Below are 14369 nucleotides of genomic sequence, written 5' to 3'. Positions count from 1 at the left end.
ATAAAAGCATAGCAAACTTCAAAGTAGATTTTCAAAATATGTCGAAGCGAACAAAGAAGGATGCTGCAAGAACATGACGCAAGTTGCCATATTTAGTCGTGGAGGATGATATTATGGGGGTCATAAAAAAATGGTTGAGCGATTGGCTCACCCCATTTGGTGAAGCCACAGGAACAAGTAAGGCCGCTGAGGTAGAAATGGGGAAAAAAATAGCTGCAACAGAGGCCATGAAAGGCAAGAAGAAAGAAGCACAGATTGCCTCTCAAAAAGAGAAAGAAGCACATTAGGAAAAGGCTTCTATGAAAAAGATGACACCACAGAAGGAAAATGCTTCTACGATAGAGAAGGCAATGCAGAAGGAAAAGGCTACGCAAGAAATAACATCATAGGTCACTATTGACCTTGAAGAACCTGAGACAAAGCATATAGATGTTGACGTAGAAACCACAGATGAAGAGGAAGGGGGCGCAAACCCCTATATTGGATTGGAGGAATTAGAGTCCCCCTTCAGGATCAAGAAAAGGAAAAAACATAGTTTGATGGGGCCACACAAGAAGCAGAAATCTGACAAGACTGCAAGTACTGAACCGTTGGCCCTCACAGAGGGGGATCTTGATGAAACTGGCGATGTTGTCCGCTCCATTATAGAAAATATATGGGGGCACATCGAGGACTAGTACAAGCAGGTACTGGAAAAAGTGCAACAGAGCCTAAAGGAATTAGGTCCAGACATGAGTGATCCAGGCGAGCATGCCAAGATTTAGTACCACTATAGAAATCACATCTGAGCTCCGAACAATTAACTACGAGGGTTCTCTCTCCATTTTGAGATAGCTGATGACTAGGAGCATGCGCAGTACTGTAAAAATCAAAGTATCAACCTTGCAACACTGCCTATCTAGACCTTACATGAGCTACACCAAGGAGTTTCAGATGAGCTTCATATCTAGGAGAAACGAGCTCTGTTGATTATCGACGAGGTAAAAAATAACAATCAACATAATTTTACAGAGAAAGCGCAGGCCTTGCAAACTTGTGATGAGGTGATGCAGTGAAATCAACAGCTAGAGGTAGCCCTTACCCAAGTGTGCAACGAGCTCCTTGAGCTCCAAATTCTAGCAGAGGTGGCCTCAATAGAGAAAATTCACAAGTTAGCTACTGTAGTGAAGGCATCCAAGGAGGAAATTGGAAAGGTATGGTTTGAGCTGCAGTTGCAGATTTCAGAGCTTCAACTGAAGCTGTAGCCAACCACTCCTCTGGAAGTTAGAGAGCAGCATGAGGCTGCTATTAAAGCAGATATGACCACTTTGGATGCAACAGTAAAGGAATGAAACCAATTGTTTGAGCAAACAATGGAAATTTGGACCTTGCTGCAGAAGGATCCACACTTGCAGATGATCAAAGCTGACATTCATGAAAAGAAACTACAGTTTGATGAGATCAGGGCGACAACTCAGAACTTAGCACCTGTGCAAAGGTCCACCAGACTTCAAGAAGGGAAATTCATACAGACCCATATTGATGAGATACATTGGAAGGCCTTTATCATTTCCTCAAAGACGTAGCCATGGGCCGACGAGGCAAGCCAATTGTCACAAACCGTTCAGATCAAGCTAAAATCTCTTCAACAGACACAAAGAACCGCGGGCCTTGCTGTTAAAGGCTCAACAAAGGAGAAATTGGTTGAAGAAGTTCACCAGGTCGTCGCACAGGGAACAACAGATATTCAAGCATTGAAGATAGAATTCAGCGGCCTGTAAGCAAAGGTTGAGGCAACACCAGCAGAGTGACTCGGGATGAGTCATGACTTTGTGTTGGGGGCCTATTGGGATAGGGTCCCTTGGGTCAAATTTTGTTAAGTTTTGTGAAATATTGTAAAGTCTCTGCATTTTTAGGAGTAGAGAGCGAGTAGCACAGGTCGATATGAGTCAAAGGGGATTTAGGAAGGTCAAATCCCCTTAGTTTGTTAGAGTCAAGTTGTTTTGAGACCCGCCCATGGTTCACAGACCATGGTATTGTAATGAAGAAGAATATAAAAGGAAGTCATAGAAGAGTCATAAGACAACTGAGTGAAGTAATAATAGTGCATGAGTTGAGTATGATTTTATCTATTCTATACTTGGGAGAAGGGGAATGCTCCTGTAGCTATGTGTGTGGAAACCTTGGTAAGTCCACAACTGAGTGCGCGGGCCCCTGCAGCTGCGTGCGCAGGGTTGGAAGAAGTTGTATTTGAAGATTTGAAGCATAATATAAGACTTATTTTGAACAACTATCTGTGCATCTGTATATTAATGTTTTATCTCTGAATTTAATGTATTTATGATCCGTTGAATGCATTTATAAGGAAAAGTACTTAATAGATTCGTGAAGATGTAGATATATTTAGTTATATGATGGTATGCATGTTTAGCGCAATCAACGAAGGACATAAATCTGCTGACTGTTAATTATTGTAATTTCTGGGTTCCAAGGGTTAGGGTTTGCGAATGTTAAGATAAAGCCCTAGTTCTGAAGAAAACATATCACATAGCCCTCTGGATGCAAAAACCTGGTTCTAGCATCCCCCAATACTACCTTTGGTGAGACTGCAGCCTGTGCTACGCAGGTTGTTGCCGAAAGAGCCGATATAGTTTTGTTGGTTAGCGCAATTAACTCCAAACCTGGGTCTAAGCCCCCTCAAGCCAACACCTTGTTTTCCATGGTGAGGCATCCCAATACAGAGGCAATGTTTACAATGGCCTTTTTAACGTTTTGACTAATGACACTCCATATTATCCTTTGTTTGGGGAATTCCAAAATAACTTCCTCTTACCCTATCATTCCTATTTTTCTTTGTTTGGGAACATTAATGATGAGATTTCTATATTTTCTACAATAATAGTCCCCTAGTTCTTGACTTCATCACTAAGATCCTTGGACTCATAAAAAATAGGTACCATACTTGCTTGCTTAGGGATCAAAGGAACAGAGTAAATAGGAATATGAGAAATTATGGAGCTCTGTATCAAGATACTTGTCAAAGTGCTTGCCTCCAGAGCCTTCTCTTGTTGGGATAATTGGGGTGGATCATCTGGCTCCTTTCCCTTAATCACTTTCTTCTCCAACACATTCAATTCTCATTATGGTTCATTTTTAGCAGTAGCAACCTGTTCTCTTGTTTTGGCTTCAGCTTAGGCCAACCTTTCCTGTTCTCTTGTAGCTTTGGATTCAAGATGCTTATTTTCTAAGGATTTGGCTTTATCATTTTCCTCCCCATATTTGGCTTTTTGGATTACCTCTATCTTCAAAAAATGCTGTTCTCTCTCCTTTTCTCTCCACCCTTCTTCAGGATATTGGATAGACAACAAGTCTATTTGTTATCTTTCTTCCATCCTTTGCTTGTCACTATACATTAAGATGTCTTGAAACATTGAGCCATCAAGAAGGGGCTCATGTTCATATCCTTGTGAAAGTTTCACCAATTTTCAGTGTTCTTTTATTACACTGTGAGGGTCATTTCACCTGAAAATACTGGTTAGGAGCTTAAGCTCCTTAAGACTCTCTACTTCCTTCTTTTCTTGTGGGAAGTTGGTTAGTGCATAATGACCAATTCTGATAGGCAATCCTGGCCATGACCTCTTAGATTTGTTGGAAAAAACCAATGTTATCCCAAATCTAATAGTCTGATAAGAAATATCCCTAATCATACATCGATAAGGGACCAATCATGGTATTAGGTGAAGGGTTGCTGAAAAGTCATATACTTGTATATATATGTGCAGTGTTCTTCATGGTAACAATTCCACAATATTTGAGGGATTTTCTGGCTTCTTCAAATATTTTGAGGGTTAGAAAAGTGAAGAGAATTTGATGCATTCATGCTAGGAAATGGTCACAAATATTATAAATAAACTTGGGGTAGTAGTTTTCCCATAATTATTAATAATAGATATGGATAGGTAGCATTTTTGGTGTCCACCTCCAATTCATACAAGGGAAACCCTTGGCAACACAAAACCATCTCTTAAATAGGCTAAAATATAGAAAGAGAGGCCTTGATTCCCTGGAGTTTCCTTTATCTTCAGAAGGTTCTTTAGTAATTTTGTCAAAAAAATGTTTAAAAAATTGAATATGTGACCAATGGAAACTATTTCTATTGCTAAAGGAAAAAATTCAACTTTAAAGTGCGAGGCATTAAATTGACCATATAACTTGTTGATCATCAATGTGAGATGGTGAAATGGTGTCCGCAGGTGCTGAGTAGGGTACTTCTTGTTAGCATGTTATTTGAATGAGTCATTGTCCCACCACCATCCCTTCAAAATTTTGATGAATTTTGGATGAGTGGAAAATAAATTGTCTAGGAACTACTTCTTCAACTTAGTTTCCAAAGGCTTCAAATGATAAATATGGCTAAAAACCTTCGCCTTTAGGGAGGCCTTGACTTCTCCTACGTTGTTGAATCTAGCTTCTTTTTAAAAATTGACATGCACCATTGCCCATCTCATCATGTAATTATACAACATAATGGGAAATCTCATGGATATATGATATATTTCATATTCTTTATGTTGCACATTACCCCTAAATTCCCATCACTTGCATCAAATTGCAAGTTGGCATTTTTCCTGTAAATTCCCCCCCAATATGGGTACACATAAGCTCCATCAAAGAATTTAGTATCAATGAAGTGGGTTTCACTCTCGTGTGGGTCTCGTATAATGGGTTCCATGATATTTTTCTTTTTACCCTTGCCTCTGCATGTTATATATATATATATATATATATATCTATATATATATATATATATATATATATATATAACTTTTAGAGTCTTCAACATCTATATGCAATAAATGTATGTGAGTTTCAAGAAATGCAACCTATTACTCATTAAAATAATTTGTAGAGAAATTTTCTTACCCTAATGGAATGAGATTCAACAGTGGTGAACTTTGAGCTAAGAGGGTAGCTTTTTTGTTGCAAAGAGGCAGAGCCGAGGGGGAAATTATACAAATATGCAGCTCAAAATAAGTGGACATAGTGTTTGTAGTCTTCCTTTATAGTAATTAATGGTAGCTACAAGAAGGTTTTAATTCAACATAGCAAAGCGAACACGATGATTTTTGTCATAAAGGTTCATTCGTGTGGGGATCGAGAAATTGTGATAGGAAAATCCTAGCACTAACACAACAATATCACACATATGGCTTTAAGGCCGTTGATGACAAATCAAGGAAGATCCATCAGAAATGTTTCAAGGGAATCATGAGTTATCCCCCCTTTGCATAAGTGTTCGATGGAAATCATCTTGTAAAAGACATGGTTGCATCTCTATGGATGACCAGGATTAATGTCCAATATGTGTAAGTGCTAACATCGGGAACAATTGATTGGGGAGAATGTTTGAATGATTATCGAGACACCTAATTTAAAACTTCCTAGTATGAAATTAACATTGTGAAGTCAGAGAGAGTAAGAATTTTAAAAAATTAATATGATGAATATTTTATAGCTTCCAATGTCCAATATGGTGTCAACATTAGGAAGTGGGAGAAAGTAAAGGTTTCATGGTGGCATAATAATTTGATTTATGATATTAGAATTATGATATAAGGTGTAACAAAGGTATGGGAGAGTGCTATGACATGTAATCGGTATCAAGGAGTCGAAATAAGGGAAGGGTTGGTAGTTGATATAACAACTTACTTTCCAACTTTTGATAAAAGAAATATTAGATATCATTTTTGGGATTCAACTGCGTTAAGTAATTCATTCATCTATGAATATTTCCACCATTTCCATGAAAGGTAGTTGTAACTAACTAATTTATCATGATTTTTGAATAGTCCACGTAGCACTCATTGTATCATTCATCTCTGACCATTTCCACCATTTCTATGAGAGGTAGTTGTAACTGACTAATTTATCATGATTTTTGAATAGTCCACCTAGCACTCATTGCATCGGGTGATGCTCACAAGGGTGAAGAAGTGGGATTGAAACTAGTGAAATGAATCACATAGCATCAATCATCACTTCTGGGGCTTGCACTTGGTAACCAAGACTTCCTGGGAGGTAACCCATCCCAGATCACCTCTGGCTCAAGTTCGCTTAACTATGGAGTTTCCCCCACAATCAAACCCACTTAGCTTGATACCCCATTTGCAAATTCTTAACAAGTATTATGCCTCATGAATCATTCAAGTAGAGCTCTCTTCACTCTTTTGTATTTAAGTATTGAGGGGATTTCACAGTGCATTATATTAGATATCATTTTTGGGATTCAAATGTGTTAAGTAATTCATTCATATATGACCATTTCCATGAGAGGTAGTCATAAAAGACATATTATATGAACAAGAGAATACCCTAGTGAAACATTAGAACCTAGGGATTATTTGTATTGGGTGTGGAACCTGATTATCTTCGTGATTATTCATAGGTTTTTGTTTCAACCGCGTTGGATCACGATTCCTAACGGAGCAGCAATACCGCCCATTTAAATATCATTAGGGGGTACAAGGAGGGGTGACGACGACTTTTATGAGCACCCCCACCCTGACGGGGGTTCAGGGTAGCACCTTTGAAGCTAAAAATAGATGAGAAATTGATCCATACTTATGAAGGAATGCAACAAAATACAAATATACATATAAATACAGAGATACAACAAAAATAAAACTTCATTTCATTAATATCAAAGAACTGAAATACGCTTACATATAAAATGGAAATAAACTAGCTCAGATGATGATAACTTATCTCTGAGAAGAGATGTGGCGGCTACATGCCTCTGAACTGTGTTACAATGAGGCTCAAAGACCTATTTATTATTGAGAAACAATGGAAAACCCTAAACATCCAAAAACTTAACCCTAGGAGATGAAGCGTCAAAACTGAGGGCCCCGTTTGGGTAAACTGGTACATCAACTTCCTGGGGTCGTAACTTTGGCAAACGATCTCTGTTTGACTATCATAATACCTCGTTTCGAATATCTCAAAGAGGAGGCTAAAAAATAACTAAGAAAGTACTTTGGGACTCTTCTAGTCTCTCCATTTTCCCTAAGAACTTGTTTTAGTCCCTCAAAATGGCTTCGAAGTTTAGGACCCGAAAAACCGCCAAAAATAGTAAGTTGTGCTACAATTAAGGAAACTGAAAAGAGATAATGGTGGGGGTCCAAGTGGAATAGGTGGATGGCCACCAATATCCACCTGGATCATTCCTTCCCCCTTGGAAGCAATGGTTCCCATTGTGTTGAGTGCCTCCATAAGATGGGGAAACTTCTACTTAACTTGGTCCCTGGTGAACCACTTACCTTGGTATAGGAGTTGGCCAACTTTGACAAACCGATACAGTTGGATCTTCTGATAGCGAGTGTTCTTGATCTACGTGTCCATGATCCGATTAGTTGTGGCCCGTTCCATGCAATCTGGGTTTAACTCTGTTTGTGTGAGTTGTTATGCAATGTCTGATGTGTCCAATAATGGTGGAAAGTATTTTCAATGGCGATCCACATGGAACATTGGGTGCATGCCAAGGAATGGTAGAATGATGAGCTCGAAAGCATTGTCCCCTACAACCTTAGTGATGGTGTAAGGCCCATATCGGAGCAAGCGAATCTTGCGGTGGGGCCCAACAAGGCACTCCTTCTGCAAATGTAACCAAACTTTGTCACCCACCTGGAACTTGTGTGGCACCCGATGATGGTCATGACATTGCTTGCAATTAACATTGGATCGATCTAATATTTCATGGACCTATTGGCAGATGTGTTGAATGCACTTAATGAAGTTGTTAGCCCTATCAACTTTGGATTGGACATGAGCCGAATCTGCCTGAGTAGCTGCAAATGGTATGGCCACATCAATGCGACATAGTGGCTGGAATCCCAACCCCACCTTTAAGGGGCTGTGGCCAATTAAGATATGGAGATCTCTATTGTAGCTATGCTGGACATAGGGGAGGCTTTCATCCCATGTGTGTGGATTCTTCAAGTTGTACAGACACAAATTGTGTACGATCATATTGTTGACAACCTCTGTTTGGCCATCAGTTTGGGGGTGGAAATCTGTGGACTTAGTGAGCTTGGTATCTAACATCAACTAGAGACTTGACCAAAATTTACCTAGTAACCTGCTATCCCGATCTAAGATAATGGAATGTGGGATTGCAAAATGTACCCACACATTCAAAGAAGCACTTGGAAGTGGCTTCTACTGTGATACTCTTCTTGCAGGCTGCTAGAATGGCCATCTTAGAGAATCTGTTGACGAACATGAAAACGAAGTCACTTAGTAAAAGGAAGGACCAAAATGTAATCCATGGAGATGGATTCCCAAGGTCAACTAGGAGTAGGCAAAGGAGTATATAGGGCTTTCTTCTTGATGGTCAGTTTGGAAATGGCACAAAAAATGCAAGATTTGATGTACTTCCGAACATCTAGTTGAAGGTTAGACCAATAAAAATACTTTTGCAACACTGCCACTGTTTTCTCTACCTTGAAATGTCCAACGACCCAACTGTAGTGCGCCTCTCAAATCACCTTAGCACACTTGCTTGAAGGAACATAGAGGTGTTGCAGGTGGCATAAAAATGCATCATAGAGGTGAAAATTTGGAACTTGCTTGCCTTCTAGGAGGGTCTGGTATGTGTTACTGAATTCTGAATCACTATTGTAAAGATGCGACCACCCCGTAGTCTCGTGCCCACAAGAGTCAATCACAGTGGTCAGTGCCATGACAGGTGGTCAGCTGAGGCAGTCTGAAATATTGTTGGTGCTGCCCTTCTTGTACTTAATTTTTAAATTCAACTGTTGCAGGCATGTGGACCATTTCTAATAGAGATTATTCTACAACTTCCCTTGTGTCTATATGAATTGCAGGGGTCGGTGGTCTATGTGGATGACTATTTCCTTCCCCAGAATTGAATGCTTCCATTATCAGCATGCCTGCTCAATGGAACACATCTCTTTGTCATAATTGGGATACTTTTGGACTGTGTCTAAAAGTGTCTCATGTGATATGCCACTGAATGCCCATGTTGAGTAAGAACTACAACAATAACATAGTCAAAGGCATCTGTCTTGATCTCAAATAGTTGTTGTAGGTCTGGTAATGTGAGCACTAGTGCAGAGCAAAGGTGTTGCTTCAAATTGCCAAATGCCTTATATTGGGATTCATACCAAAATAACTTTGCTTTTGCTCCTCCCTTGGTGACTTGACTCAAAGGCTAAGTTATATGAGATAACCCCAAAACAAACCTGCGGTAGAAGTTCAAAAGACCCAAAAAGTTGTGAAGCTCTGTTAGAGTGGTTGGGGCTAGCCAATCCCGAATGAATTCTATCTTGGTTGGGTCCACATGCACACCCTGCTCATCAATGATGTACCCCAGATATGAACATGAGTCTTACCGAAAGTGCATTTCTCCAAATTAGCACACAAATTGTGTTGTTGTAGGGTTTGGAGGTCCTTTCGAATATGGTGGAGGTGTTTTTCCCAACTCTGGCTGAAGATCAGAATGTCATCCAAATACACCACCATGAATGAGTCGGTGAAGGGTCACAAGATGTCGTCCATCAACCTCATGAAGGTTTTCATGGGAATTCGTTAACCCAAAAGGCATGACCAACCATTTGAAAAGACCCTCCTTAGATTTGAAGGAAATCTTCCACATATTGGAGGGTTTGATCAATACCTAGTGATAGTTAGACTTGAAGTCAATCTTGTTGAAATATTTGGTCCCCTTGAGCTGGTCTAGAAGGTCGTCAATCCGTGGGATTGGATACCTATTCCAGACAATGATCTTGTTCAGTGCTTGATAGTCAATATAGAGTCTCCAAGTCCCGTCCTTCTTCTATACCGACATGATAGGGCTTCTAAATATACCTCTTTATTTCATCATTCTCTAGAACAAAGCATCGATATATCAGTCCATTGGGTAGTGGTGCACTTGGGGTTAGATCGATGGAGTGCTTGACATGAAAGTGTAGAGGTACCCCTATGGGTGAGGTGAAGTTGTCCCTATACTCCTCTATAACATTGTCCATCTGCTGCTTCCGTGCAGAGGAGCCCTGTCTAAAGGCCGTGGCCACAATCTTATTCTTGTCCTGAGGGTGAATCATAAGGAAAATAAATTTCCCGGTTTAGGAAATGATTTTACTGCATTGCTTCACAGTGATCAAAGAAACTATGGTAGGTGGTGCTACCTTCGATATCCTGTACAACTTATTTCCCAAATTAATAATAATATTGTGATTCCTAAAATAATACACATCATACTGCTTCTATAAGTGTGGTTGGCCTAATAAAACATCAGAAACTTCAAGAGGAGAAAAATCACATAATACGTCATATGTAGTGGTTTGACATTGTAGGGAAGACAATACTATTGGCTGACACTGAGATCTCGCCCTTGGTGAAGCCACCCAATGATATATTATTGCGGGTGTGGTGTGGTCAGTAGGCCCAACCGCTTCAAAACCTCTACTGAAATGAGGATATTTTGGCTCCTGTTGTCGACAATGAACTGCAATGGAGAACCCTTCACCCACATCCATGAGTGGAAGAGCCGCTCCCCCTCCTCTAGATCTTCGGGCTCATCCTTCTGGATCTTGGTGGTGGTAACAATGGCGCTAGGCTTTGCATCAATAATTTACTTCCCTTTATCATTCCGCCTTTCAATTTATGACTTAGAGTCAGAATATTCATCTGATTTGGAAGCCTTCAGCTCAACCTCCAATGAATTCTTGGCTCGATACTCACTTGTGTTGCGAGTGGGGCTCTTATGGAACTCACACCATTTTCCTGTTTCCTTCTTTGTCTTCGTGGTGTTGTTCTTTGCTTGTGGCTTCGGCAGGTTGTCCTGGGTCACCCTGCCTTGCTTTTGTCCTTTGTTTTGTGGTTTGGGGGTGCCTTTCCCTTGCTTCAGATTCGTAGATCCAAAGCCACGCTTCTCCTGTTTAATTTTTTTCTCGATCTTGACAATGTATCGATAGGCAATGCCAATTGAGGAGATGTCCAGGAACTCCATCTCATCCTATATGTACTTTTGTAGAAATACACGGTACTTGAGTACCAAATGCCGCTCAGAATCCTTGATAACTTCGTACGAAGGGTATGGAAACATTTGTGAACTCAGACACATCTTGGTCCCTTCCCTACCGCAGCATGGTCCACTTTATGTATTTATCTTCATAGCTCCTGAAAGGGTAATATTGTTCCTTGATGGTGTCTCAGAAATAATTCCAAGTGAGTGCGGTTGAAAACAGTGAGGATTACCTCTCGTCCTTTTGTTCACAGTAGGTTTTCCACTAGTCCCTGACATGTAGGGGGAATTTAAGGAGTGAAAAAGTAATATTTTCCCAATTGAAAAAGTCATTAATTGAAAAAATATCCTTCCAACAAATTTAACCATCTGTCTACGACATCTACAACTATATGTCCTTCAAATATGGGAATTTCAAAGTTAACTTGTACCTTAAAAGGAGTGGCACCTCCAGACTATCTGATGGATGAAGATGCGTCACCTATGGGTAGCCGCTGAAGGATCTAGGAAAATTTAAGAATCATCGCGTTCCTTTGTCACTTGAGGGCTTCCTCGAGCAATATTTTGAAAGGACCTCCTACCCTCTTGTATTTCTTTTCTTCTGCCATGGGAGGCCGTCTGGGATTGCAAGGCTGGTCTTGCAAAGGTTCAACTAGTGCAAGCCCTAACTCCTTATACCCAGACCTCGTTGGGGACATGCAAAGAAAACATAGAAAGAGTAGACCCATATGATATCATTGACCCAGATTTATGCAGGAATGCAACAAAATACATATATACACATAAATACAGAAATAAAACTTCATTTCATTAATATCAAAGAGCTGAAATATGATTACATATAGAAATGGAAATAAACTAGCTCAGACGATGGTAGCTTATCTCTGAGAAGAGATGTGGCAGATACATGCATCTGAACTGTGTTACAATGAGGCTCAAAGATTTATTTATTATTGAGAAACAACAGAAAACCCTAAACATCTAAAAACCTAACCCTAGGAGATGAAGCACCAAAACTTTAGGCCCCATTTGGATAAATTGGTAAATCAACTTCTTGGGGTCATAAATTTGGCATGCGACCTATGTTTGGCTATCATAATACCTTGTTTCTAAGATCTTGAAGACGAGGCCAAAAATAAACTAGTAAACTAGTTTGGGACTTTTTTCGTTCTTTACGTTTTCCCTAAAAACGTCTTTTGGTCCCTCAAAATAGCCCCAAAAGTTTAGGACCTGAAAAAATGCCAAAAATAGTAAGTTGTGCTACAATTAAGGAAATTGAAAATAAACAACAATGGGGGTCCAAGTGGAATAGGCGGGTGGCTACCAATAACCACCTAGATAAAAAATTGCCTTGTCAAAAATTGTAGTTTCGTAGTCAATCTGGGTTGTTCATTAGGCGGATGATCTAATGATAAAAGTTATCTTAATTTAGGGTTTTTTTGTCCTAGAAGGCAACCCTCAGTTTATATGAGGGAATTTTATTGCAACTATGTATCATTATTCTGAGAAAGATAGAGAGAGAGGAGGATATGTGAGAGCGAAGAGGAAATTATAGCGGATCTGTTGTAGGTTGTATCTCTTCATTTTACTAGATAATATAAAAGATGGGACTGGATGTTTCTCCGTGGATGTAGCCCAAATTGGGTGAACCACGTATATTTGTGTCTCTCTTGTTTTATGTGTTTCTGTATTTGTGTTGATACAATATTTTTTCTGTTCCATTGCTCCACAATATATAATTTTCTAACAACTAGTATAAGAGCTGAAGGTATATTTGGCTATTAAACTCGTAGGAAATAAGGGTTCCTGGTTCGAGTGGGAGCAATGGCGGAAGATGGTAGGTTTAGGGTCAAGAAATTTAACGACCAAAATTACCAGCTATGGAAGATGCATATGGAAGATTATCTGTATCAGAAAGACCTATACCTCCAATTAAGCGGAAAATCAAAGAAGTCGATGCATACGACAGATGCAGAATGGGAGATTCTCGACAGAAAGGCACTAGGAACAATACGGCTGTGTCTGGAAGAATCGGTGGCATTCAACATTTAAAAGGAAACGACAACAAAAGGTTTAATGATGGTATTGGCCAAAATAGATGAAAAACCCTTGACCTCAAATAAGGTATTTCTTATGAAGCGTCTATTTAATATGAATATGTCAGAAGGTGGATTTGTTTTTTTTTTCTCGGTAAAACTAATCTATTATTCACATTAACAGAGTACATTTACAACATAACTGGCAGAAAGAACCAGCTGCCCAGAGGGAGTGGCAGCATGGAACAGCGGAGTTCAAAAACTGAGAGGACGTATCAGTCCAATTGGCATTCCCGCGCAGGGGAGCCAGAGGAGTCAAATTTGCATTCCCGCGCAGGGGAGCCAAAAACGTTTTGACAGAAACAGTTACCCAATCACCTAGACAAAAATCCAGAACCTGGACGCCACAACATTGACACAATAACATAGACAAAAATTTCAGAATAGACCAAATGCCCTCACTATCGGGCCGCAAAACCAGAGAAGAAGCCTCAGTAATTGGGTTAGGCCTCAGGAGTCTCCTCCACAATCCTGCACCATCCAAAGTCCGCCAAGTCCTGAGCCTGGACCTCCTCCGTAGCAGTTGGACCCAGGGGAACAGGCTCCATCTTGACGTCCTCGTCATGGCTGACCAGCGTCTCCCTAGCACTCGTAGAACCTGCAATTGGCGTTTCCATATCCCTCGTAGGACCTGCAATTGGCGTCTTCATGGCTCTCGTAGAACCAGCAATTGGCATCTCCTCCCGTTGAGCGCTGGATTCGCCCTCATCTTGGGCCTCCTCAATGAAAAGCACCGAAACATGGGCGCTAATCCGGGGACGGTTCAGTGAACTATTGAAAGTGAAAATTGCTGAGCCGAAGGAGGGCGAGGATGAGGACCCTGGGGAGCTGGCGTCCAGAAATTGGCCGGGCCTTAGAAAGCTTGCTCTTTCATTGTGAGAGGGGCGGGTGGACGCACCTCGGGAGGTACCGCGGCGGCTGAGCATTCGCTGTCGAAGCCGGGGCATGACTGCAGGGCCGAACAGAGCCTCTTTGCCCAATGCAGAATTGGAGCACAAAACAGCCGAGGTTAAACCCAACACAGTCGGGGGAATAGACCAAACAGACGGGCTAAGACCATACATGAAGACAAACGGACGAGTGCCTGAAACAACCACAAGAGTCGGGGGAATGGCCAGAGGCTTCGAGCTAGAGCCCAACCCCAACAGCGCCAGAAGCAGCAGATTGAACCCAAACAGAACCTGAAACAGCATGCTGAACCCATGGCTGAGACCGTATATAATGCGCCAACCTTTGCCTCGAGACGC

This window comes from Pinus tabuliformis, chromosome 8, assembly GCF_031772625.1.
Source record: "Pinus tabuliformis cultivar Carrire ecotype Pingquan chromosome 8, CPIR1, whole genome shotgun sequence".
NCBI lineage: Eukaryota > Viridiplantae > Streptophyta > Pinopsida > Pinales > Pinaceae > Pinus > Pinus tabuliformis.
This window is presented reverse-complemented; position numbering follows the sequence as displayed.